The following is a 25297-nucleotide window of genomic DNA, read 5'->3' on the forward strand; positions in this document are numbered from 1 at the left end:
ACCCTTGCTGGTGGGGGGACTGGTCCTATCTCATCCTCGCCTATCTCGATGGCGGCCTTTGGTCATTCCTCGTTTGTGATTGTGATGGTAATTGTGTCCGTGAAAGATTCAAAGTCCTTGGGGGCCTCTTCGTCCATGTTCTCAGCATCCAAGCTTGTCTGCACTGGGCTCTTTTATAAAGAAGAGGAATTCTGGGCCTGTACCCAGCTCCGCAGATCGTACGTTTTGCTGACTTTGGGCTGGTCGGATGCCCCCCCGATACCCCCCCTCCCCAGAGCATCCCTGTTTAAAAGCATGTCCCCTGCAGCAGATTTTGGATCCTGCTTTGACATTGGCGGGCGGGGGCTTTTCTTAGTCATTACGGTGAGGGAGGAAGCATCTACAACCGACCTGAGGGTGAGGGAAGGATGGGGCTGCCTGGGTCCCAAGGGGTAGTCCTGGTAGGCCTGTGTGGGGGGATACTCAAGTGACTCAATGGGGCAGGTCTGAGGGCAAATGGCCCGTTGCGGCAGTACAAAACCAAGGCGGGCCGGAGGGCAGGTAGCATTTTGTACACAACACTGTCCATTCCTATCTGAACAGCCTCATACACCTCCACAAAACTGCCAGGCACCTCTGCTCAGCCAAACTCTCACTAGCACATGTACCTTGCATCCACAAACCCACATCAGGTGGCCGCACCTTCTCCTACATCTCCCCCAAAGTGTAAAAAGACCACCCACATCACATCAGAGTCTACTCATTGCTTCTCAAGTTCTGCAAGATGCTGAAGACTTGGCTCTTCAAGTGACATCACCAAGAAGACTGCACTCAAAATATCTGCAGTGATTGGAAACCCTCACGGGTGACTTGCTTGCTATACATACCATACAGTAACATAACATATGTAACTCTTTAGTCTTTTTGTGCACCCATAAAAATTATTTGCTTTGTTAGCACATTCTTGACTATATATTGGTGTGACGTCAGCATCGCTATCTCATTGCACTTTAAAAACAAGATTCATCTAACATTTTGCTGCATTTCTCAAATGAACAAACTAGCGAACAAAAATCTTGGAACAATTACTAAAGAAATGTTGCACAGAATGTCCAAAGTATCGAATTACCAAATATATGTGGGGTTTCCTAGGTGATGTGGTCTGCAAAAATATAATAATATTACACAGATGACTGAAAGTTTACCCAGTCACTGTTTATGGAGCACTGTTCATTTGATTAAAGATGTCAAATCCAGGACTAATAGGCTGGCAGGTAGTACTTTTTGAACATGACGTTTCTCAGATTTTTCGTAATTCTTTCCTAAAACATGGTAATTCCCTCCGGTCATTGTCACACAGGAATATCTTCCTGTCAAACCTTGCCCGCATCAGTGTTCCCTTGCATTTTCTAAGCAGAGGGCCATCAGACAAGCATGGACTTTAATGGTTTTGCGGTTCCCACCAGAGACAGACTGTGCGTTAAGCAAATTGTGAAAGCAACGGAAAGGTAAATGCTGGCTGAACGTACTTCTTCTGCGGTTGCAAGTATTGCCCCTGAAAATTATGGAAACATGCTACTACATATTTTTCAACATATCTTAATGTTTCTTTTGCTCTGTGGTAGACCTCCCTCGACCTGGTTGGCTGGCTGTGAGAATGTGTTCAACATGAGTTTATCGTACGTTCTCCATTTTTCCTCAAAAATGTTAATTCCCTCCAGCCTTTCTCATGCAGGAACATCACTGCCAAGCTTGACCACTTCTGTATTCCCCTGGTTCTCCTGAAGTCAGGCCTTGAGTGTGATTTCAATTGGTTTAAGTGAGGGTTTACCCACCATACACCAAGGTATGTTTTTGATGGGAGGAGCTTCCATGGAGGAAGATCGCAGTAGTTAGGCGTGGGTTATAGCATGTTGTATTGTGGATACATGTTTCAAATTCTCAAAACTGCAACAAGAAGAAGATACTCTGTACAACCAGATTGTGCCTGTAGAAACGCCTGCCATAACTTTAGAATATTTTTCAGTTTCAAAATTAGAACTGGGTAAACTTTTCCAATTTCTTAGACCCAAAAATGAGGAATATTTCCTCAAACATTAGTGTAGCGAAGTAAAACTAATGTATGTGCATTTGAAGGGCAATGCAAATTCACTGTCATACTTAGACAAGTACACATTAACATGGAGGAAGCTACGTTCACAAAAGGAAACACCCACACCTACACAAGTAACAGTGAAAACAAGGCATCTCAAAGATACATGCTCTGAGTCTTGAAGTAAGTCAGATATCACCCACAGACCACTAACTGGAATAGCAATGAAATTTAACAAATATTAATGCACAGGTTAAATCACATTACTATGCCAAATGAAACAAACATTGACAAAGCGAATAGGTTTCGCCTATGTGAGATCAACTGGCTTTGTCAATGCTTTTTGAGACATGTTTCACAGCAGCCTGCTGCTGAGCAACATTGCTTAAAGTACAAACAAAAAATCACTATGACGCAGCCACCGTTGACCGTGTCATAGCTGGTTTGCATAGAGTTTTACCTATCCTATCCATTTGAAAAAATGTTCACTTGGAAGGAATGACATCAGGAAGAGCATGCCAATATACCCTTGCTCCACTGCTGAACGTGCTTCCTAGGAAGAAGCTGTCCCACAGGGATAATTTTCCTTTTGTCAATCAGCTACCACCCCTAGTTGTGTGTCAGTAACTCATCAATGTTCTGCAATATCTCAAACCATTTAAACATAGCATTATGACCCACGAATAGGAAGGAGGTGCCCCCTTTATGCTCCCTCTTACTTGTGATTTACAAGTGTTAGACCTGTCAGCCTTAGGGTGCTCTTCCTCCAATCCTTTCGCCTTCACCTGTCGCATTTTATTGCTGATCTTGTTTTTTTTACCTTAAGACTCTGTTCACTTTACCTCTACTAACCAGCACTAATGTGCTTGTGCTCCCTTCCCTGAATATGGTAACATGGGCTAATACCCAATTGGCACCTCTAATTTACTTGTAAGTCCCTAGTGAACTGTTAACCCATATATACAGGGCCTGTAAATTAAATGCTACTAGTGGACCTTCAGCACTGACTGTGCCTCCCACTAAAGTAGCCTTGTAAAATCCATCTCAGGCCTGCCTTTGCAGCCTGAGTGTGCAGTTTTAAACTGCTATTTTGACCTGGCAAAATAAAACTTTTGCTAGGCCCAAACCTTCCTTTTCAATGCATATGAGTCACCCATAGGGTAGTTCCTGAGCAGCTTAGTGTGCAGGGTGCAGTGTATTTTAAACGCTGGACATGTACTTTTAAGCTTTACATGTTCTGGTAGTGAAAAACTGTTAAATTCATTTTTCTCTACTGCAAGGCATTCCTCTCCTATAGGATAACATTGGGATTCCTTATTACATTTAAGAAATCATAGCTTTTGATTGGGATTACGTAGACAAATCGAGTTTTGTGTCTTAAAAATTGTGATTAAAAGCCCTCTTTAATGTTAAAGTCGGATTTTAAGTCTTAATTCTGAAAATGCCACTTTTAGGAAGTTGGTGTTTTTTTTTTTGCCCTAACCATTTAGTGCCTGCAGCCTGTCCCTGGGTCACATGACTAGGTGTACCTGGCAGTTGGCCCTTGTGTATTGCTCCCAGACAGAGAGACAGCGGCATGATAGGTGTTGGCAGATTGGGCCGCTCTGACTTAACGAGGGGGTGGTGCTGTCTCCTACCACACTTGCACATCACAAAGGCCATGCCTGAGCACACCAACAAAGGGTTTGTCACACGTTGTTTGAGTCCTCAGACAAGCTGGACCCAGGGCACGGAGGAAGGGGATGCCTGAACCCTTAGGGGGGTGGAAACCTCCAGAACCTTCTCCAACTTCAAAATGGGCATCAGGGGTTGTTCCTCTGTAATGACGGAGGAGCGTCGCCCCACTGCCCAGAGCCAGCAGATGATAAATAAAATGCTAACACAATGTTATTATGATTTTATTTATTGCTGTCTGAGCCGTGCAGGGGCATGTTAAGGGCGGTGGTGGGCATGGCAGGGAGAAGGAGTAGTGTGTACTTATAAGTGCACATGTCTGTTTGGTCAGCCAACCAGATTTTTACTGTAGGACTTACCTCACCTGCCAGGCCAGTGGGAAGACAGGGAAGACGTTCAAGGCTCCCCTGAATCCATGCTTGTCATTGGCACCCACTGTGAGAGGGTGGACATTGACATTGTTGGACCCCTGGACCCCAAACTACCCTGGGCAACAGGTTTATCCTGTTTTTGGTGGACCATGGTACTAGGTACTCAGATACCCTCTCTCTGATGACCGTGACTGCATTTGCAGTGGTAGGGCCCTTATGGGGATTTTTACCCCAGGAGGTTTCGCCAAGGAAGTGGTGTCCCACCGGGGCACAAACTTCATATCCGTGTACATTGCATCCATTTATTGTAACCTACATGTTCTCCACACCTTGCCATCCCCACACTAATGAACTTGTTGAAAGGTGCAACAAAACCAACAAGGGCATGATTATGGACCTGCCTGAGCCCATAATGCCAAAGTGGGATGTCCTCTTGCTATGACTGCTCTTTGCATACATGGAGGTACCACAGAAGGGAGTAGGGTTTAGCTCTTTTGAACTCCTTTATGGTCAACCTTTGAGGGGACCTCTCAGCTTGGTGAATGAGGGGTGGAAGCAATCCCCCAAGAGGCCCCCTCAGGATATGGTTAGGTACATGCTAGCCCTCTGCAAACAAAGGCAGAATTTCTGGAAGAAAGATTCTGAGAAGTTTGAAGAGGAGGCAAAAGAGAGGTCCGCCTTTACCACTCCAGAAGGCTGGTTTCAGTTTAAAGTGATGCCCTTTGGACTCAAAAATGCTCCTGCCGTAGGAGAGGCTTGAAAGTGAAACCCCAAGACGGTGGATGCGAAGCGCTGAGCCCCGTCTCATATAGCCATCTGAAATCCAGTGGCTGAGGCACCATCCTGACCCGACAGGCAGCGTCTCTTCCCGTAGTCACTGGGGATAGAGCTGCATCGCTGAGGACCTTACGGTCTACCAGCAGTGGCACTGACTGAGCCTAGCCAGTAAGGACGCATGCATCAGGGTGGCTGAGAGAAGCCACGGAAGGAGATCAGACACTTGCATAGCTCTCCTTCAGACCCACGAACAATACTGATACTGGCAGTTAATGACTGTACTGGCTGCTGGAATTGCAGTGCATGGGGACTGCCACCAGCACAAAAGGCCTAAAGGGCGCAGACAAACACAAACTGGACTGGAGGCCCGCTTGCTTGTTTGTGTGGAGGGAAGCCACAGTAGCCATGCTACTGTGCCTAGTACTGCCATACAGCCCCCTTCTTCCTCCTCCTCTCCTCCTGCGGGAGTCTGTGGCCAAGGGATTGCTCAAGGACCTGCAGTTATATTTTCCTGACTCCAGTGCGAGCAAGATGACCCACAGTAAATAAAGCTCCCTGAGTCAATAATAATGCTCTATTTTCAAATTGCCGCTCCTGTGAAAGTCTCTCGAGACTCTTGTGGATCCAACGATCCAGATATACAATTATTTTGAACCTTTAATTTCTCAAAAACGTGTGAGCAGATTTACACCCAATCACAAAAATCACAATCTGCGGACCAAGATCTAGCTTCCTGTTAAATTTGGTGTAAATTCCGTTCAGCAGTTTCGGCTGTAACCCTTCTTAAAGAAGAATGCATTGGGATTTTGCATTTTTAGGCCCACCTTTTTTCTCAGCCCTGCTTGATGGATCACCCTTAAACTTTCCATACACAAACTATTCAAAAGGTAGGACCTTTTTGGAAAGTTTCTTGTAGTTTAGTCAAATAGGACCAAAGTTATTAGCAACACATAAAATGCGTTTCCTATGGCACAGCTGACCTAACTATAATTACTCAATGTGTGTGTGTGTGTGTGTGCGCGCATGTGTGTGTGTCTGTATTACCTACTGGCGGTCGCCAGTAGGTAGTTATAGTTAGGACCCCTTTTCCATAGGAAATCCGCAACATTCTATTTAGAATAACTTTGGCGCCGGTTGACGAATCCTCGCGAATTTCTCAAAATAGGTGGGGCGCTACGCTCCGCTCCTACCCTGAAAGTCTCGGGGGGATTCGTCAAGCGGGGGCTGAGATAAAAGGGGGGTCCCAAAACGCGTTTTTCCCATGCATTTTTCCATAGGACCTTTAGACAGGGCTACAGCCCGAACAGCTGAACAGAATTACTAGACATTTGGCAGAGAGGTAGTCCCTAGGTCAAGGAAGTGCCTTTTGTAGGTTTGGTGTAAATCTGTTCAGTAGGTCCTGAGAAAATAGCATTTAAATCAATATATATATCTGAGCCAGCTTACGGTACGCTTACCGTAAGCTTACCGTACGCGTACGGTGGCGTGCGCGAGCGCGATTCTGATTGGCTGTTAGATCTTAGTAAACATTCGAATCGGCCGAAACCAGGAAGCGGCGGCCGCCATTTTGTGTGTTTCACTCAGAAAAAAAAGAGTGAAAACAAGAAAAGGGGGCAAGGATGAGAGTTACAGACCCCCTTACATTTGTGAGGGGGTCAAAGAAGGACAGAAAAGTACAAAGAAAACATTTATTGATTTTAAAAAAAATCACGGGGTACGCGTACGGTAAGCTTACGGTAAGCGTACGGAAGAAAAAAAAAATTAAAAAAGAAATTAAATGCAGATTTAAGAGTTTAGATATTAGGGGGCTCTAAAAAGAGCCGTTGTGTTCATGAAGTGATTTTTTAAGTGGTACCTACAAGTAAGTACCGATGCAGAGTCTAAGGTTCAAGAGGAAGACTCTGTTCCCTTCATCATTGAAGTGCACACCATCTCCTCTATAAATGTCTTGCATGTCATAACGCAAGTTGTTGTGGTAAATGGCACCCATACCATAGTCACGGAGGAAAGCAGAAACAGATTTGTTGACGTGCTTTCTTGCTTTGTCAATTTGCGGACAGAAATGATTGGACCAGTTCCATTTTTGCCTTTGGCATATGTTGGAAAACACAAAGGCAGTTTTAGGGAAAAGTGAAAACAGTTGTGCAAAGGTGTCCTTCATAAGCATTTCCAGACCTACCCCAGTCAAAGTGCCTAGGTCATTGCCACCACAGTGCACTATTATGAGGTCAGGGTGTTGGATTTGCATGAAGGATTTCACCAATGGCATCAATTGGTGCCACTTTAACCCTCTCTGACCAATCCATTTAATGTCTACATTTGGCAAAGCAAGGTCTCTCACCATACCTGTTTTCTCTGCAAACTTTTCACTCCAGAAGACATAGCTGTGCCCTACAATCCACACTGTGAACATCTTCAAAGGAGAACTGGATGCACTCAGGAGGTGTCTTTCAGTAGAATGGCAATATGAAAAGAAAGACAGTTTGGAAATGGAGGCATACATATTTTTTTCAAAACAAAAAGAACTGATTGGCTGTTTCATACCATTCTAGAATAAAAACTAGGCTGTATGTGTAAATTAATAGAAGCATGTTTTGTATTGGTACAAAAAAATGTGTTACCAAAGAACAGTACTATGGATTTGCTGTTAGGTTTGAAAAGTCAAGCACTCTTGCTCTGTGGAATTGAAACATTGTGTGGCGAACTTCTGACCTAACTCCACACAGCAGTGTTCCATGAGCTGTTGCTATGGTAGCAGGCAGAAGTCAAGTTGGGGGAAGGGTACTAGGCAGAAGTCAAGTTGGGGGCAGGGTACTTTTGGAAAAGGGTTGGTTTTCAACCAATAGAAATGTGTGATTACATTTGAAAAAAAGGGGGAAGCACTGAGATTTGAAACTTACATGTATATGTGTGGAAAAATAGAGGGAAAGTTTGCCATTATCTGGTTCTGCTGAGAGGAGAGAGGTGTAGAGAACAGAGATCCTGGCTCTGATAATCTGCTGTTTGAGTGCCACATTTCTTTCACAACTAACTAATTTTAAAGGTGAGTTTAGAGTTTGAGAGGGGATGTATATGGTAAATTAAGAAATGAATAATAGAATTGGAATTCCTTTTGTAGAAGTTGTGTTTATTATTTTCTGTTTTGGGAGAAATTTAAATGTGAGGAACATGTAAAATAATATGGACTATGTTTTCACGATAAATTAAGGTGTACTGGTATAAAAAAAGAATAGTTTAAGGGTTTGAGGTTGGACTCAGTAATGCAAATACATTCAGCATCACTAAGGCTGGTTGCCCTTGCTGGAATGTAGGCAGTCACCCAGGTTACACATGGAGGTGGTCTGAAAAAGCAGTTTGGATATGTGCTTTTTAAAAAATCTAAAAAGTGGATTCATAATGTGTCAGTCTGTAAAAGTGATTATCACTTGCCAAAAAAAAGAGCAGTAAGTGTGCTTTCAAATTGGCAAAGAAATTTCGTTTTGGGACTAATGTGAAAACATGACTCTGTGTGGAAATAGGAATTACAGGCAGAGATTTATTGCGTTTTGCTCTGGTGATTTCACAGTTGCATTAGTAGGAAAGGGGGAGCCATTTTTTGGTGCAGAAGCAGACTCTTAGCACAAAAATAAGGCAAAAATATTTTTTGGTAAATATGTAAATACGTGTACTGTATTTTAAAATGTTTAAAAAATATTAATACTTTTTTCTTTTTTTTCAGATTGATAGAGAAAATTTTCGAAAACTAGAACCATTTTAAAGCAATTTTTTTTTAAAAAAACAAATGAATAAATATTTTTTTGAGTGGGTATGGTAAGTCAATAATAATAATTGTAGTGTTTCAAAGTCCTTGTAATGTGATTATTGATTTTTGATTTTTAGTGTTTTTTTAAAAAAAAAAAAAAAATTACGCGCAAAAAATACATAAAAAAAAGATGAAAGATAAGGTTGGCTCTTAAAAGAGCCGTTGTGTTCATGCAGGGAGAGAGGAAAGAAAGAATGGGAAAATTAGTCTCTGTGACAAGTGTGCTGATCTATTTTGAGGTCCACTAGGGAAACACTGGTCTCCCTATGACAAATTAGATCATGACAAGAGGCACATCGAATATCAACCCTCAGAAATCGAGGGTTAATTTCCAGAGGGCCAGCAAAAGGAGATGCTCCCCCCACAGATGAAGGGCTCACCTGACCTGCAGAAGAAGGAGTCAGCCCTGCAGATGATGGTCCAGGCTGAGCTGCTGTGGATGTGCTTGGTTGACTTTCTGAAGGGTTACCTCCAAAAAGTCGAGCATGTGTCCTTCTGTGTACATCCCTGAGGTGCCTCATCATGGTATGATTCCCAAAGGAATACTTCCTGTCAGGATTACCTCTTGAAAGTACACGCTTACACAGCTTACAAGTTACTAAGGGTGCATTTACATTTTGCTGGCCTTCAGGAAAAGTAAAAAAATCCCATACATAAGAAGTCTTTTGTTTCCTCGCTCTCTGCCTCAAGGTAGTGCTGCTAGTGCTAGCCTCACTCTCAGAAGGGCTCTGCTGTTCTGCCATCGTATCACAAAGACAACCCAGCTCCTTCTCCTAAGGGATCACAAGCAGAAATGATGGGAATGGGTGTGGTGTAGGAGAGTTCTAGAACTGAAAGTAGTTTCAACCAATCAAAAGTTGTGTTTCATGATCACATGACCCACCGTACGCTTACGGTACGCTTACGGTACGCTTACGGCAAAAGTGCGCATGCGCGTAAAAAAGACACGCGCTTGCGCGCATGCGCATAACAGTCACTACACGACACTTCCGCGTAACGTGCGCGTGTAGCGTACACGCGTACGCGTCCCACGCGGAGTACGCGCGGCTACGCAAATTGCGTAACTATACGCAAACAGCGTAGATAAATTACGGACATTGCGTAAACCGTACGCTTACCGTAAGCTTACGGTACGCGTACTAAAAAAAAAATAAAAAAAAAAGGAAAAAATGTATTGCTAATAAATTTTACCTGTTTATTTTATAAAATATATTAAAAAAACATATTATAGAATTTTAAAAATGTAACCATAGTCTTTAAAAAAGGATAGAAAATTAAAATAAAAATATGTTTAAAAAAATAGAAGAAAAAAAAAAAATTAGCATTTAAAAAACCTTGCAAATTCACTGAAAAAACCATGGGTTTCACACACGTTATAGTTAGGAATTAGCATTTAAAAAACCTTGCAAATTCACTGAAAAAACCATAGGTTTCACACACGTTATAGTTAGGAATTAGCATTTAAAAAACCTTAGAAATTCAATGAAAAAACCAAAGGTTTCACACATGTTATAGTTAGCTGGACATTTCACTCGTAAAAAACCATTGAAATTCCCCAGTTATAGTTAGTTCAGCTAAGTATAACTCGCGCGCCCGCAATGCACTGCTGATGACGTCACATATTACATCACTCATGACATGGTCAGTGACATCACTCATGACATCACTGATGACATCTCAAATGACATCACTGATGACATCACTGATGACATCATCCTTGTGATAGAGTGGCAGACCTCCTCTTCCCCTAATATAACCTTTGATACACACATTCAAAAATAGAAATTAAAATTTTAAAAACAATGGACATACCAATACCAGTTACAACAACCTATACAGTAATTCTAAGATCCACATACACATACACTCATTCACCAACAGTCCTATACAGTCACTCATACATGTACTCACTCACCATATGTACTCATACACCTATACATCCTGTTACACAATGCCACTCATCCATAGAGGTACTCACACACATAGTCACTCATGCTAAAAAAGAATCAAACATACATTTACTTGCATATACAGTTATACACACACCACCACACTTACTTCTACGGAAACTTACACATACTTAGTCTTTTAAACAATCACTTATAGAAAAACATACTTATTTATACAGGAACTCTTTCAATCTCTCACTCTCACATATACTCGCTTATATACACCAATAGTCACATATACTAGTTTAAAACATATGTAGTTACTCATAAAGACACTATTGAGACAGTCATTCACTCACTAACACACCCATACACTCACTCATCCACCCATAGAGTCCTGCACACATGCTGTCTTCAACACATACAAAGAGTGAGTCATTCATTCATGCACCTATGCACTACGTAATACCCCCACCGAACCATGCAGACACTCAGACTGATACTCATAAAACCAACTAATAACCTATATAGACACCCATGTAGCTACTCACCAACCCATGAAGCCACTTATACACAAAGTGAGAGACTGATACAGATATTTACATATTTAAACATTACTCACTAAGCCATGTATTCACTATGATACACTTAATCAGTCAGTTACACAATCAATTTTTCAAAAACAAATCATCCATTTAGACACTTATATACCCATTTATTCTTCCATCGACCTTGAGATATACATATATAAAACATATTTAATTTTCAGAAACACACACATTCACTGGATGATGTCATCAGTGATGTCATCAGTGATGTCATTTGAGATGTCATCAGTGATGTCATGAGTGATGTCACTGACCATGTCATGAGTGATGTAATATGTGACGTCATCAGCAGTGCATTGCGGGCGCGCGAGTTATAGTTAGCTGAACTAACTATAACGGGGGAATTTCAATGGTTTTTTACGAGTGAAATGTCCAGCTAACTATAACATGTGTGAAACCTTTGGTTTTTTCATTGAATTTCTAAGGTTTTTTAAATGCTAATTCCTAACTATAACGTGTGTGAAACCTATGGTTTTTTCAGTGAATATATATATATATATATATATATATATTATCTACTGGCGGTCGCCAGTAGATAGTTATAGTTAGGACCGAGTTTCCATAGGAAATCTGCAACATTCTATTTGGAATAACTTTTGCGTCGATTGACGAATCCTCGCGAAATTCTCAAAATAGGTGGGGCGCTCCGCTCCGCTCCTTCCCTGAAAGTCTCGGGTGAATTCGTCAAGCGGGGGCTGAGAAAAAGGGGGGGTCCCAAAACGCATTTTCCCCATGCATTTTCCCATAGGACCTTTAGTCCGCGCTACAGCCCGAACGGCTGAACAGAAAACCTTGAAATTAGGCAGAGTGGTAGTCCTCAGGTCAGGGATGTGCCTTTTGCAGGTCTGGTGTAAATCTGTTCAGTATTTTCTGAGAAAATAGCATTTAAAAGCATATATATATCTATAGGCGCGCACCGTGCGCGTACGGTAAGCGCACCCTGCCGTGCGCGAGCGCAATTCTGATTGGTTGTTAGATCTTAGTAAACATTCGAATCGGTCGAAACCAGGAAGTGTCGGCCACCAGTTTGTCTCTCGCAGTCCGAGGGAGGTGAAAAATAAAGGTGGAGAACATGAAAAGGGGGCAGGGTGGACAGTTCCTGACCCCCTAGCCATTGTCAGGGGGTCCCCAAAGGACCCCCAAGGGCCATAAATGTTTTTAATATTTTTACGAAAAATCGCGGAGTGCGCTTACCGTGCGCGCACGGTAGAAACGGGAAAATTACGCTAACGGCGTAACGTGGGCGCACGGTGCGCGAAGCGTACCGTGTGCTCACAGAGCGCGCACGGTGTGGGCACGGTAAAAAACCTTAAAAAAAATAAATAAATACATAACTTAGCATTTAAAAAACCGTACAAATTCACTGAAAAAACCATAGGTTTCACACATGTTATAGTTAGGAATTAGCATTTAAAAAACCTTGCAAATTCACTTAAAAAACCATAGGTTTCACACATGTTATAGTTAGCTGGACATTTCCCTCGTAAAAAACCAATGAAATTCCCCCGTTATAGTTAGTAAAGGGAACTATAACTCACGCGACCGCAATCCACTGCTGATGACGTCAGATATTACATCACTGATGACATATGTGTCTTTCTGTAAAATAAATATTTATTAAATATGTATAGCTAAAGGTTAAAGGAAATAAAAATGGGTAAATAAGTGAATAAATACAGTGATGTAATATCTGACGTCATCAGCAGTGGATTGCGGTCGCGTGAGTTATAGTTCCCTTTACTAACTATAACGAGGGAATTTCATTGATTTTTTACGAGGGAAATGTCCAGCTAACTATAACATGTGTGAAACCTATGGTTTTTTAAGTGAATTTTCAAGGTTTTTTAAATGCTAATTCCTAACTATAACATGTGTGAAACCTATGGTTTTTTCAGTGAATATATATATATATATATATATATATTACCTACTGGCAGTCGCCAGTAGGTAGTTATAGTTAGGACCATGTTTCCATAGGAAATCTCAAAATTCTATTTTGAATAACTTTGGCACCGGTTGACGAATCCTCGCGAAATTTTCAAAACTAATGGGGCGCTACGCTCCGCTCCTACCCTGAAAGTCTCGGGGAGATTCGTCAAGCGGGGGCTGAGAAAAAAGGGGGGTCCCAAAACGCGTTTTCCCCATGCATTTTCCCATAGGACCTTTAGACCGAGCTACAGCCCGAACGGCTGAACAGAATTACTTGAAATTGGGCAGAGAGGTAGTTCTCAGGTCAGGGATGTGCCTTTTGCAGGCCTGGTGTAAATCTGTTCAGTAGGTCCTGAGAAAATAGCATTTAAATCAATATATATATCTGTAAGCGCGCTCCGTGCGCTTACGGTAAGCTTACCGTACGCGTACGGTGCCGTGCGCGAGCTCAATTCTGATTGGTGGTTACATGACTGTAAACATTCGAATCGGTCGAAATCAGAAAGTATCGGCCGCCATTTTCTGTCTCTCGCACTGAAAAACAAAGGTTGATAACATGAAAAGGGGGCAACGAAGAGAGTCGCAGACCCCCTAGAGTTCGTCAGGGGGCTCACGAAGGACCAAAAAGTATGAAAAATAAATTTAATAATTTTAAAAAAAAATCGCGGTGTGGGACATGTGATCTTGAGACAAGTTACACCTGGGACACTGCACTGATGGGGCAACACCTTTGAGAAAGGCAATTGGCCGAAACGCGTCAGGTGCCTCCTACATGCTGTTCCCTGCGCCAATCAAATAAAGCCTCTTTCCAGAAACCGGTGTGGTGGCGCTTTGTTCTTGTGGATATTATTGACGGGAATTGCTGTCTCCCGTTGTAGCCACGACCGCCCTGCAGGGTTGGGGGTCCCCGACGACAGCCCTCTTTCTGTGAATATATATATATATATATATATATATATATATATATATATATATATATATATATATATATATATATATATATATATATATATATATATATATATATATATATATATCCATCCCAGTGGCAGTTCAGTTGCCAATGGGTCACCAATGGGTAGTTCTTGTTGGGATTGAGTTTCCATAGGAGATGCATTTTTGGGTTTTCCTATATCTGTATCTACATTTGACGAATCATCATGAAACTTTCCAAAACAAAAATTTTGGACCTCAGCTCATACCTGAAAAGTTTTGGTGAGATCCATCAAGAAGAGACCCAAAAGGAGGGGGGGGGGGCAGTTTCCAAAACATTCTTATACCATTCATTTTTCCACAGGAACTTTAGACACAGCTACAGCCCAAACCACTTTACGGATTTACACCAAATTTGGCAGGCAGCTCAATCTTGGCACAGAAAGAGTACTGTTTGTGATGTGGTGTAAAGTAATTTAGTCGTTTTTGAGCAATTAATGCTCAAGGATTTTGTATATTTCTCACCACAGAGGAACCACGGACCCGACAGATCTCTTGGAGAGATCTGATTGGTTGCCACCTCATTAAGAAGGATGTTGCAGCAGCGATCTTAGGACTCAAAACTCAGTCCTGAGTCCTAAAAAAAGGTGAAAAAAAGCCATAGGGGCAGGGTAGGATCCGCAAATCTGCTGCAAAATAAAAAAAAAGCATGGGCTCCTGCTCTTCTTTTGAAAACAAATCCCCAGGTTGGGCCAAAGTCCAGGGGGATGGCGCAAATTGCTTTTTGGGGGGAGGAGGGCATATGGTTACTGCTTTCCGAGCCTTAGTGAGGTCCTGAGGACTCCATTCCCTGGGGTCAAAGTAGAAAATGGAGGAGGGGACACACATTCACTCTCCCAAGCCTCTAAAAGCCCAGAGGACCCCATTCCTCGGGTCCTAGTGTAATTAGAAGGGATCGGGGGCCACGCACTCCTGAGCCTTTGCAGGCCTTGGGGGACCCCATTCCCTGGGGCCAGCTCAAGTACTCTGTCTCAGGGAGCCCACCCCCGTGACAGCGCAGTTTCCCTGCCTGCACTGATTCGGGCAGAAAAAAATATGTTTGTCCCCACCTGATTGGAGCATTTTTAATTCTCGCACCAGGCAGGATCAAACATGCCTTCTCTGCAGCAGTACGGACAGGGAAGATATGTACTGCTCCCAACTGGCGGGAAATGTAAAAATACACCAAGCAGGTGGGAGCAGAATTCTGTTTCTCTGCGGTCAGGAAAATCTATATTGCTCCCGCCCTCTGGGAGCAATCATAAACAGCTGCTCCCACAGTGTGCAGGGAGCCTGCTGGGGCTACAGGAATATTAGGACTTCCCCCTGTGGCCCCAAACATGATGCTTGGTGGGTGCCCCATGTGAGCACTGGGGCACCAAGCTATAATTTAGAGAGGCCCCAGGGAATAGAGTCAAAATTATCCATTCAAACATTTTGGATTAATGGAAGGAAAGTGGAGGTACAGGATGGGTGGCCATCAAAATTATGGAAGTGCACAGAGCCAGAGGTCTGTAGGCTTTAACAGACATTTTGCAGTACTTGCCCACTCTGGAAACAGATGTAAAACTGCTCTTATTAAGGGCTGGTTTACAAACATTTATATAGTAGGGAAATTATTTTCGCCATGGAGAAAATAAAAATGTTACGCCAGATTTACTATTGTTTGACGCTAGGCAATGCTGCACCAAAGTCGGTGCACTGCCTTGCGTCAAACGTAGAAAGAAATCCTGTGCCTTATCAACCAAGACATGGTGTCTTGTTCTCTTGCCCAGAGCTGGTGCACTTTTTGGCTCAAGGAGGTATAAGATTTTTGCACAAATCTCTGTCTATTAATGTTGGTAGATAGGGATCCAGGGGTAGTTGCCTGGGAACGTTCATGCACCACCCATGTAGCGCCCCCTTGACGCAAAGCAATGCCACATTGAGTTACTATGGGAAACTATCAAAATGCAAATATTTATTTGTGCTGGTTAGTAAATCACACCCTAACACTTTGCACCTGGTTTGCATCACAAAAGTAACTCAAACCTTGTGCAAAGCATTGGTAAATCTGGTTCTAAATGTGCAAAGACACATTCCCATATGATTAACTCCCGTAAATGTTCCACTTAATTGAAGCATACAAGAATACATTGCGCCTAATAACATCGGTCATACATTTCTAGGAGTATTTTGAATACCAAAATGTCGGAACGCTAAACTTAAAATAAAAGAAAATCTACAGGAGTAGATTCCTGACTTGTTTAAATCTAGGCATGGTGAATGAATACTGTAAACTTTGGGGCAGATTTACAAGCCCCTTGCGCCACTTTTGCGTCACTTTTCCCATGTTAAAAATGACGCAAAAGTGGTGCAAGGGCCTTGTAAATAAGCCCCTTTGTATTTAGATTAGAGTGATTCATTTTTTATATTTATGAAATTTTGTTCAACACAAAATTCATAAAAAAATAGAATTAATAACAACCACAGTTGTTTACATGACGGGGCTCTGATTGGTCTTTAATTCCCACATAATATTTTACCAAATGTGAATAAATACTGAAAAATATTACCTATTGCTTTAGAGCGCATCTCTTAATTGATCTTATTTTCGTTATTTCCACGCCACTTCTTTGTCCCTGTCTAGTAAAGGAAAGTGTTCGGCAAAATATATTTTGGTTAAAAATCGTGTAACTTTTTAAAATTAAATCAAAATGATGGAAGCACTGTATTTTCAATTTACACCCAAATTACTCTGTTTATGAAAGAAACAGTGCCAGTGAAAAGCAGCCAATGATCGAATGACACCGGTATAAATGAAAACTTTATGTGAATGTATTTTATTGTTCAGAGAATCGCTTGCTAATAACTAACGTTTTCATTATGAGTAGGCAGAGAGCCATTTCTCTAGTGAATCTCGGAATTGGCCGTGTCCAAAGATCTATATATGAAACTGAAATAGACTTAATGCAAACGATATGTTACAATTGACATTGTTCTGTTAGAGTGAGGACGTGTGCATAACGTCTGCCCAATTTTGTGTACTCCAAGACATTCCTGCACACCTCCTTGACTTCTTTCAGACCCACGTCCACTCCCAGTGGAATACATGCCCCAGAGACTACACAATAGTGTGTTTAGCAAAAAAAAAAAAAAAATCAAGACGTGATTGATCAAGTGCTTTTCAGAGAGAATCTGAAAGAGAGCACAGGACACATTATGAGACTAGCTGCCAGCAACACATACAGGGCAAGATCCATGAAATAAAATGGACTTTCAGTATAATTCAGAGAAAGATGCAAACGCCCCCATATTATGGAAGCAAGGAAGTAACATGAACTTGCTTTGTATCAGCTTCACCAGAGAACTGTGGGCCAAGAGGCGTGTTGACCATCACAAAGCATTTAATTAGAGGAACGTGTAATGTTGTGTGAGCTGTGTGTTGTGCTAGTGGCCGATTTGTGTCTGGGTGAGTTAAACTGATTGCTAGTAGCACTTGTGATTTGCAAATTTAAATTAACTTAAATTCGAAATTTAAATTAACTTAAATAGTTCTGCCATTGACGTTTACTGGTAAGAAAAAAGGAGTGAATACAAATGAGTGTCTTGTTGCTTTTTGGGCGTCAGGTTGAGCAAGGGAACAACTCTCAGAGAGTTGTCTGAAAGGAAGATGAAAATGTCTATCTGTGCAAAAGTGAACAATTAGATCTCCGTTGATTCTGAGTTGGTGTACTAATTTTTAATGACATATTTTTTCCAAAAGTTGTTTTCTGTATCTGAGGCACTAGCATATCAGTGTTTTTTTTGTTGGTTTGAAGTGGAGTAAAAATAAATCAGGTAATTTAGTCCCTCAAGCGAAGAACTTATTCACAGGAAGCAGTTTTCGTCTGAGCTTTCAAATTCTGTATTTTTGCTGGCTTTTTGTTGCACACTTTCCAGCTCCATCCACTCCATGGGCGTCTTCTTCAAGCAAGCGAACAACATTTTTTGAATTAGAATTATTGTACCAGCCAGACATTGTTAATGCATGTAACACGGGTCCCTTTACCCATCACTAGTGACAAACTGTGAAAGAGCTTAGTTCTGCAGAGTCTTCCCTTATACTGAGTACCTTTATCATCATCCTCGAAACCAGTTAATATTGCAAAATTAATTTAGAGTTCTTCATCATGCTTTGGAAATCAGACATAGAAGTTCCGGGGTAATTCACACCTAAAACAGGAGTAAAGACACAACTACTCATAGAAAAAGAATTGTATATTGCTTCCACATAAATTTACATATAAGGGCCCAATTCCGATCTCGGTAGGAAGGCCTCCAGAGCGGTACCAGAATTTGATTCAGAGCCTATGATTCCGTCCGAATCGTCCCCCGTTCCGGATGACCAAGTACAATGCGAAGATCTCGTACGCACCGACCAAATCGTTTCCGAACCCAATCCTGTCAGTCTGACTCGTTCGCAGCTGATTCGTGCAGCGCAATGGAGCTGGCTTCCGAAATAGCAAGTAAGATGCTGATTCGGACAGCCGTATTGACTCGGTTTTGCCAGGACGAAACGCCTGTGGCAGTCTGACTTCAGGGGACAGTGGTAGATGCCCCCTTTACCTGTGGCCCTCCGAATTGGTCTCAGGGGGTACCCATGGGTCCCCCCTTTCCATGCATGCAGAGTGTGGCGGGCACCTTGAGGTGCCTGCCACAGGGTGCACGCTTTTCTCCACCCACCCCTTTTTGCAATGGGAGCCTGTGTACTGTGGACAGTACATTTTGTCTTGTCACTGTTAATTCGAGATTTCAGGAGAATGCGAGAATTAACAGTGACAAGACAAAATGTACTGTCACATATAGTTTTCCTGTCTGGGGTTGTTTTTAGATGAATATATGTTTTTTATGATTTTATCATATTGGTGTTTATGATGACATGTTTTATTGTACAATTTTAGTCAATGTTTGATATGGTTTATTAAATATGCACGTACGTGCTAACACAGTCTAAGTAGAGCTTCTAGTTTAATTTCTAGGAAATAATTCATGTGTGTGTGGAATAATAGATATATGAGTGAGTAAGAGTTAAATGGGATTTCCAGAGGTAGAATTTGTTTTTTAACTATTAAGTTACCCAGGTGCTCTGTGCCTTTGGAATATCAGCGCCCCTCTCCTTGGTTTCAAGGAATCCCTAGTTTACGCCAAGGGGCCTATGGAAGCTCCACAGATTGAGGGTCAGTGCACAAGGATTTGCTGATTTGTTACTGAAAGCGCACTCCTTACATTGTCTCACATAACGCTCAACACAGCTGTCTATGCCAAGCCACCATAAACTTTCTGTTAGACCTGGCATCTTTGGCGTGATTTCCCCTGACTTTTTGCCTCTACCGCCTGTATTTTTGACGCTATGCTGGATTTCGTTTTTGCTGGTTTAGATGCTTTGGGCACTTTGCCACTGCTGATCAGTGTCAAAGTTCAAGTGCTCCCTAGGTAAATTGTTATTGTAATTGGTTATCCATGATTGACATATTTGTTTCACCTGTCAGCCCCTAGTAAAGTGCACTGAGTGTGCCAGGGCTGGTGATTCAAATGCTACTAGTGGGCCTGCAGCACTGATTGTGCCACCCACATGAGTAGCCCTAAAATGGTGTCACAGGCCTGCCACTGCAGTGCCTGGGTGCAGTTGCTAACTGCCATGCTGACCTGACCAGTGTCCACACTGGCCAGGCCTAACCCTTCCCTTTCTGTACACATTGGACACCCCTATGGAAGGCCCTAGGTACCCCCCTGGGCAGGGTGCAGTGTATGTGAAAGGGAGAGAATGTATTGGTGTAGGTGACATGCTCTGGTAGTGAATTACAGCCATTTTCGTTTTTCACTATTGAAAGGCTATCTTGCCCATAGGATATAATGGGGAATGCTGAGTATAATGTTTACCTGCATATCTTCCCATAGGAGCAAGATAGAAAGCTAAAGTCTGGTATCTCTGAATTCAGAATTTAATAACACATCTTTTAGGAAGGATGGTTTTTAAATCCTGTGTGCGAAAACAGCACTTTTTGGAAGGTACTTGTTTTCCTTTTCTGCCATTTCTGTGTGCCTTGGCCTGTTTGTGAATTGACTGTCTGGTTTGTGAGTGACAGGGACAGGGGTGGCTCCCAGAGGCTGGATGAGTCAGCCCAGGGCTGAATAGGGAAATTCCCCTGTAGATGGGTGGGAGGAGTAGCACCTGGGCCTGAATAGGGCTGTGCCTGCCTTCCACAATGCTGGCTCCACCCCCTGCTGGGCGGCTGACGACCCTGCCCCTCTCTCTCAAAGGAAAGAAGAAACCAAGTAAACAGAGTGCTCCAGGACTGGCCAGAACTGGTTCTGACTAGGCCAAGGTCCCTCTGCCTGCAGAGGACAAAGGATTTTGGGGTATAAGTATTGGGACCCAGACTACAGAAAATTAGATCATCCTGGAATCAAGAAGGAACCTCTGCCAAGGAGAAAGCTGGAAGACTGAAGAGGAAGGACTGTCCTGCTCTGTGTTTGTGGGCTGACCTGCAGTTGCTTTTCTGCCAAGGAGAGGGGAAGGACTTTGCTGTTGCTGTGTCCCCTTGCTTGAAGAGATCTCCAAGGGCCTGAGAAGAGCTGGCCTCCTGTTAAGAAGTCCCAGGAACAAAAGGACTTCACCCCCAGCTTCCCCCTGAACTCTGCTGAGGGAGTTCTGCCCTTCCTAGAGTGCTTGATCCAATTGTGGGGCCTCTGGAAGTTGTGCCTGCTGTTGGGAAGCTGACCAAGAAGAAAGAAGCAAAGGATCTACACTTTTTCATGCACAGCCGGCTTAGCGGGCAAAAATTTATCGCTGCGAACATCGTCGCAGAGCCTGCTGCCGCTGAGCCGGATCATCGCTGGTGAAATCGTCGCCCCACTCGTTAGCGGGCCCGAATTTTGTCGCTGCGAACATCGTCGCAGAGCCAGCCCAGATCCCCGCTCCGTTTGTTAGCGGGCACAATTTTATCGCTGTGAACATCGTCGCTGAGCCTGCCGCCGCTGGGTGAGATCGTCGCAGAGCCACCCAAAATCATCGCACCGCTAGTTAGCATGCCAAATTTTATCGCTGCGAATATCGTTGCATCGCCAACCCAGATCATCGCTGGTAAAATTGTCGCCCCGCTCGTTAGCGGGCCGAATTTTGTCGCATCGTGCCTTAGCGAGTGAATTTCTACCGGAAAAGCTACGCCTTGGAATCCATACAAGTATCGCCTCACTCCCCATACAGACCGTATTCGTCGCCCACGCCCGCTGCGTGCAGCAGGGTTGTCGCCTTGCCTCCCCAGGGTCTCAGGACTGACGCTGTTGCTTGTTTTTCGAAGAACTTTTTATCGCATCACCAGGTACTGTTGGCTAAAATTGACGCTAAGGTGAATGATTTTGTCGCTAAGCTTAGAACTCTTTTTGAAACCAAATTCTTGAACTGTGTATGTTGGATTTTTGTCGTTTTGGTCTTGTGTAGTTTATATAAAAGTACTTTATTTATCTACACTGGTGTGGAGTCCATTTGTGGTGTTTCACTGTGTTACTGTGAGTCTTGGTACAAATACTTTACACATTGCCTTTGATAAGACTGTCTGCTCGTGCCAAGCTACCAAGGGGGTGAGCAGGGGTTATTTAAAGAGTGTATCCCCCTTACCCTGACTAGAAGCAAGGGTCCCTATTTGGACAGTGGTACCTACCCCTGCCAACTAGAGACCCCCATATCTAACACTTTCCTTAATCCGCCTCCTGGTTTTTGAAATGCCCAAGTGCCCTTCATGGGCTAACTTGATAACTGCCTCTCTCAACGTAAATGGAAGTATGAATTAGTCACCTCTGACAATAATTCCATTTTCAATCGCTAACTCCTCTCGAATCTTAAAATAACCCTGTATGTCACCACTCATTTTCCTTTCTTCTGGCCACCCATGTAAAATACAATGCGATACCATCTTGAGTTTGTTATCTTTTTCCATTTAAACCAGCCATTTCTCTTCCTGAATAACGGAAGATGAAATGCCAACCATGTTTATGTCTTCTAACGTGAACGCTACCTCACAATCTTCTTTGTCTGCTTCTTCATGTTCAGTGCACGGTAAGGGCAACCTAAACATGCAGTCGGCATGTACATTGCTTTTGCCATTCACATACTCCAACAGACTTTGTTAGTTTTGTAATCTAGATGCTAATCTAGCCAATCTAGCTGACATAGTTCGCCCACACCCAGGTGCTATTATGTGAATCAACGGTTTATGGTCAGTTCTTTTTTCTTTTTTTCTTTTTTAGTTTGAAAAGCTTTATTAAAGAAATGATTAATACAAAGAGATATCAGCAGCAATCAAAAATACAAATACATTGGCTAAGCTAATATCATATAAGAACAATAAAAGCGTTTTGTAAAATTTTATAGGAGAGGGGATAAAAGGGAAAGAGGGGGGAGGAGGCAAAAAAGGCATAAAAGGGGGAAAGGAAAAATAAAGAATTTAACACTGCAGTATAAAAATGTAAAATATGTCATATCAATAATTTCTGTAGATAAAACAATATATACAATTCAGCATAACAGGAGAATTATAGGAATATAAGAAAAAAGAAGGAGCCTGTAAAAGGGAAATAAAAAGCAAAAAGGTGTGATCTCCTTCAAGGGGGTTTGAAGTTTTCTGAATTGACGTTTGACAGATTCTTCAGGGCTAACTGGTCCAAGTATGAAGTAAGAGGTAACCAGAAGAGATCACTATTGTGGGTGGGATTGCAGGAGGAAGCAAAGGCAACACCAAGTCTGTGGAAATGACATAAAGAGTTCCACCAACTACGTATAGAGATCTTCGTAAGAGATTTCCAGTTAGAAGAAATGTGTTGAAAAGTAAGAGCCAGCATGAGATCAAAAAGACCATGAGAATGTGAAGGAAGGTTGATAGAGTCAGCGAGACTACCAAGAAAAAGAAGAGGTATAGAATACGGAACTGAGATGGAAAATATACGAGAAATATACACCCAAATCTTCTCCCAGAACCGAGAGACCACAGGACATAGAAAAAAGAGATGAAGAAGATCAGCGTTAGGAGAACCACAAGTCCAACAGTTAGAATCAGGAGAGGTAGAGAATCGTGCTAAAGAAAGAGGAGAAAAATAAAGTCTATGATACAGATAAAATAAAGATTGAGTAAGAGATGCAGAACGAGAGATTTTCAAAGATCTGGACCAAAGTTTATCCCATAGGGCAACAGACCAGACACATCCCAAGTCCGCCTCCCAAGAGAGTTCCAACTTAGACTTAACACGATCCGGATTAGGAGATGAAAAGAATTTATAAATGAGAGAAGCTTTAGGAAGAGTAAAAAGAAGTTTGAGAAGAGGAGAAGTTTGGGAAGCAGAAGAAGATGAGGAAGGAAGAGAGTAAAAAAGATCGAGAATCACTGCCATAAGAGTAACAAACTTCTGCATAAAGGAACGAGGGCAGTGAAAGGAAAGCTGAAATTGAGGAAAAGAGCAAGGTGACATTCCGTCAAAAAGCTGATTAACCCATATGATACCTTTCAGTCTCCAAGAGCTCCAAAAAATGGGTCTATTATTTAAAAGGATAAGCAAATTGTACCAGATAGGGGTAAGCAAAAAAGATTCACGGGTAACAGAGGCCGGACTGACGAGGGGTTTTAAAAGAGAAGAGGTATATTTAAATAAGAGAAATAAAGTATGAGGAGCTTTAGCAGAGAAATGGACAACTTCACTAAAGGAGAAAGGTAACAGAAGCGTTTGTTCAATGAGAAGCCAGAGAGGAGTAAAAGGAGAGGGAGCAGATGTGAGCCATCGTGAAGCCTGACGTAAGGAAAAGGATCTATGGTAGAGGCGAAAGTCAGGGAAATTAACTCCACCATTGGGCTTGGGCTGTCGAAGAAGAGCTAAAGAAATTCTAGACTTCTTGTTATTCCAAAGAAATTTTGACAGACATGAGTCAATACGTTTAAAGTAAATTGCAGGAATATGAACAGGCAGCATAGAAAATGTATATATTAGAATAGGGGCTATCATCATCTTGATTGAATCTAATCGCCCCCACCAAGAAAGAAAAAGAGGGTTCCAAGTGGAGAACAATTGTTCAATTCAAGACAAGAATGCAGACATATTTAGTTTGATTGAAGAGGGAATTGAATTAGAGAACCAGATACCTAAATATTTAATCTTCGAACTGTTCCAAGCAAACCCAGTAGACGAAAAGAGATGGGGAAGGCAAAATTTAGTAAGAGGAAGAATTTCAGTCTTATCCGAGTTGATTTTGTATCCTGAGACCTGCGAGAATGAGTCGAATTCAGATAGTAAAGGGGGAATGGATGTTTCTGGCTCGGAAATGAATAAAAGAATGTCATCTGCACACGCAGAGAGCTTCAATTGATAATTACCATAAGGAAAACCGGAAATGAAATCATTGTTCCGGATAGAGGATAAAAAGGGTTCAAGGGCTAGAACAAAGAGAAGTGGAGATAAGGGGCAACCTTGGCGAACACCCCGTTGGAGAGGAAAATATGAAGAAACCTGTCCATTCACTAGAACCGAGGCTTTAGGAGCAAATACAGCAGAGAAATAAGAGAAATGAAATGAGGACCAAAACCATGGCAACGTAGTGAAGCAAACAAGAAAGACCAATCGACTCTTTCAAAAGCTTTCTCTGTGTCAACAGAGATAGCAGCCAAAGGAGTAGAAAGGGATGAAGCTTTATTTAGAACATTAAGGAATAGACGAGAATTATCAGAAGTTAGGCGACCTTTAACAAATCCACATTGCTCTTTACCAATGAGATGGGGCATAAAGGGATCTAAGCGCAAAGCAAGTACTTTGGCAAACAATTTATAATCCACATTGACTAAAGAGATCGGACGATAATTCTTACAAAATTGGGGGTCACGACCATCTTTAGGAATGAGGCAAATGGTAGCCTCTTGAAAAGTGCCCTCCGCCTTACCAGACAAATAAAACGATAGGAAAAGAGTTAAGAGTTTGGGAAGTAGAAGATCAGAAAAATGTACATACAATTCAACTGAAAAACCATCTGGACCTGATGATTTACCCTTGGATAGGGTAGTCAAAGCCGCGGAAAGTTTGTGTAATAAAAGGTCAACTTCAAGGTCTGGAAAATTAAGATTAGAATTAGAAGGATTAGGGAGTTTCTCAAAATAGGTTTGAATCAGAGAAGAAGTGGGAGGAGATTCTGGCGTATAAAGAGTACG

The sequence above is a fragment of the Triturus cristatus genome, chromosome 2_1, assembly GCF_964204655.1.
Source record: "Triturus cristatus chromosome 2_1, aTriCri1.1, whole genome shotgun sequence".
In the NCBI taxonomy this organism is placed as follows: domain Eukaryota; kingdom Metazoa; phylum Chordata; class Amphibia; order Caudata; family Salamandridae; genus Triturus; species Triturus cristatus.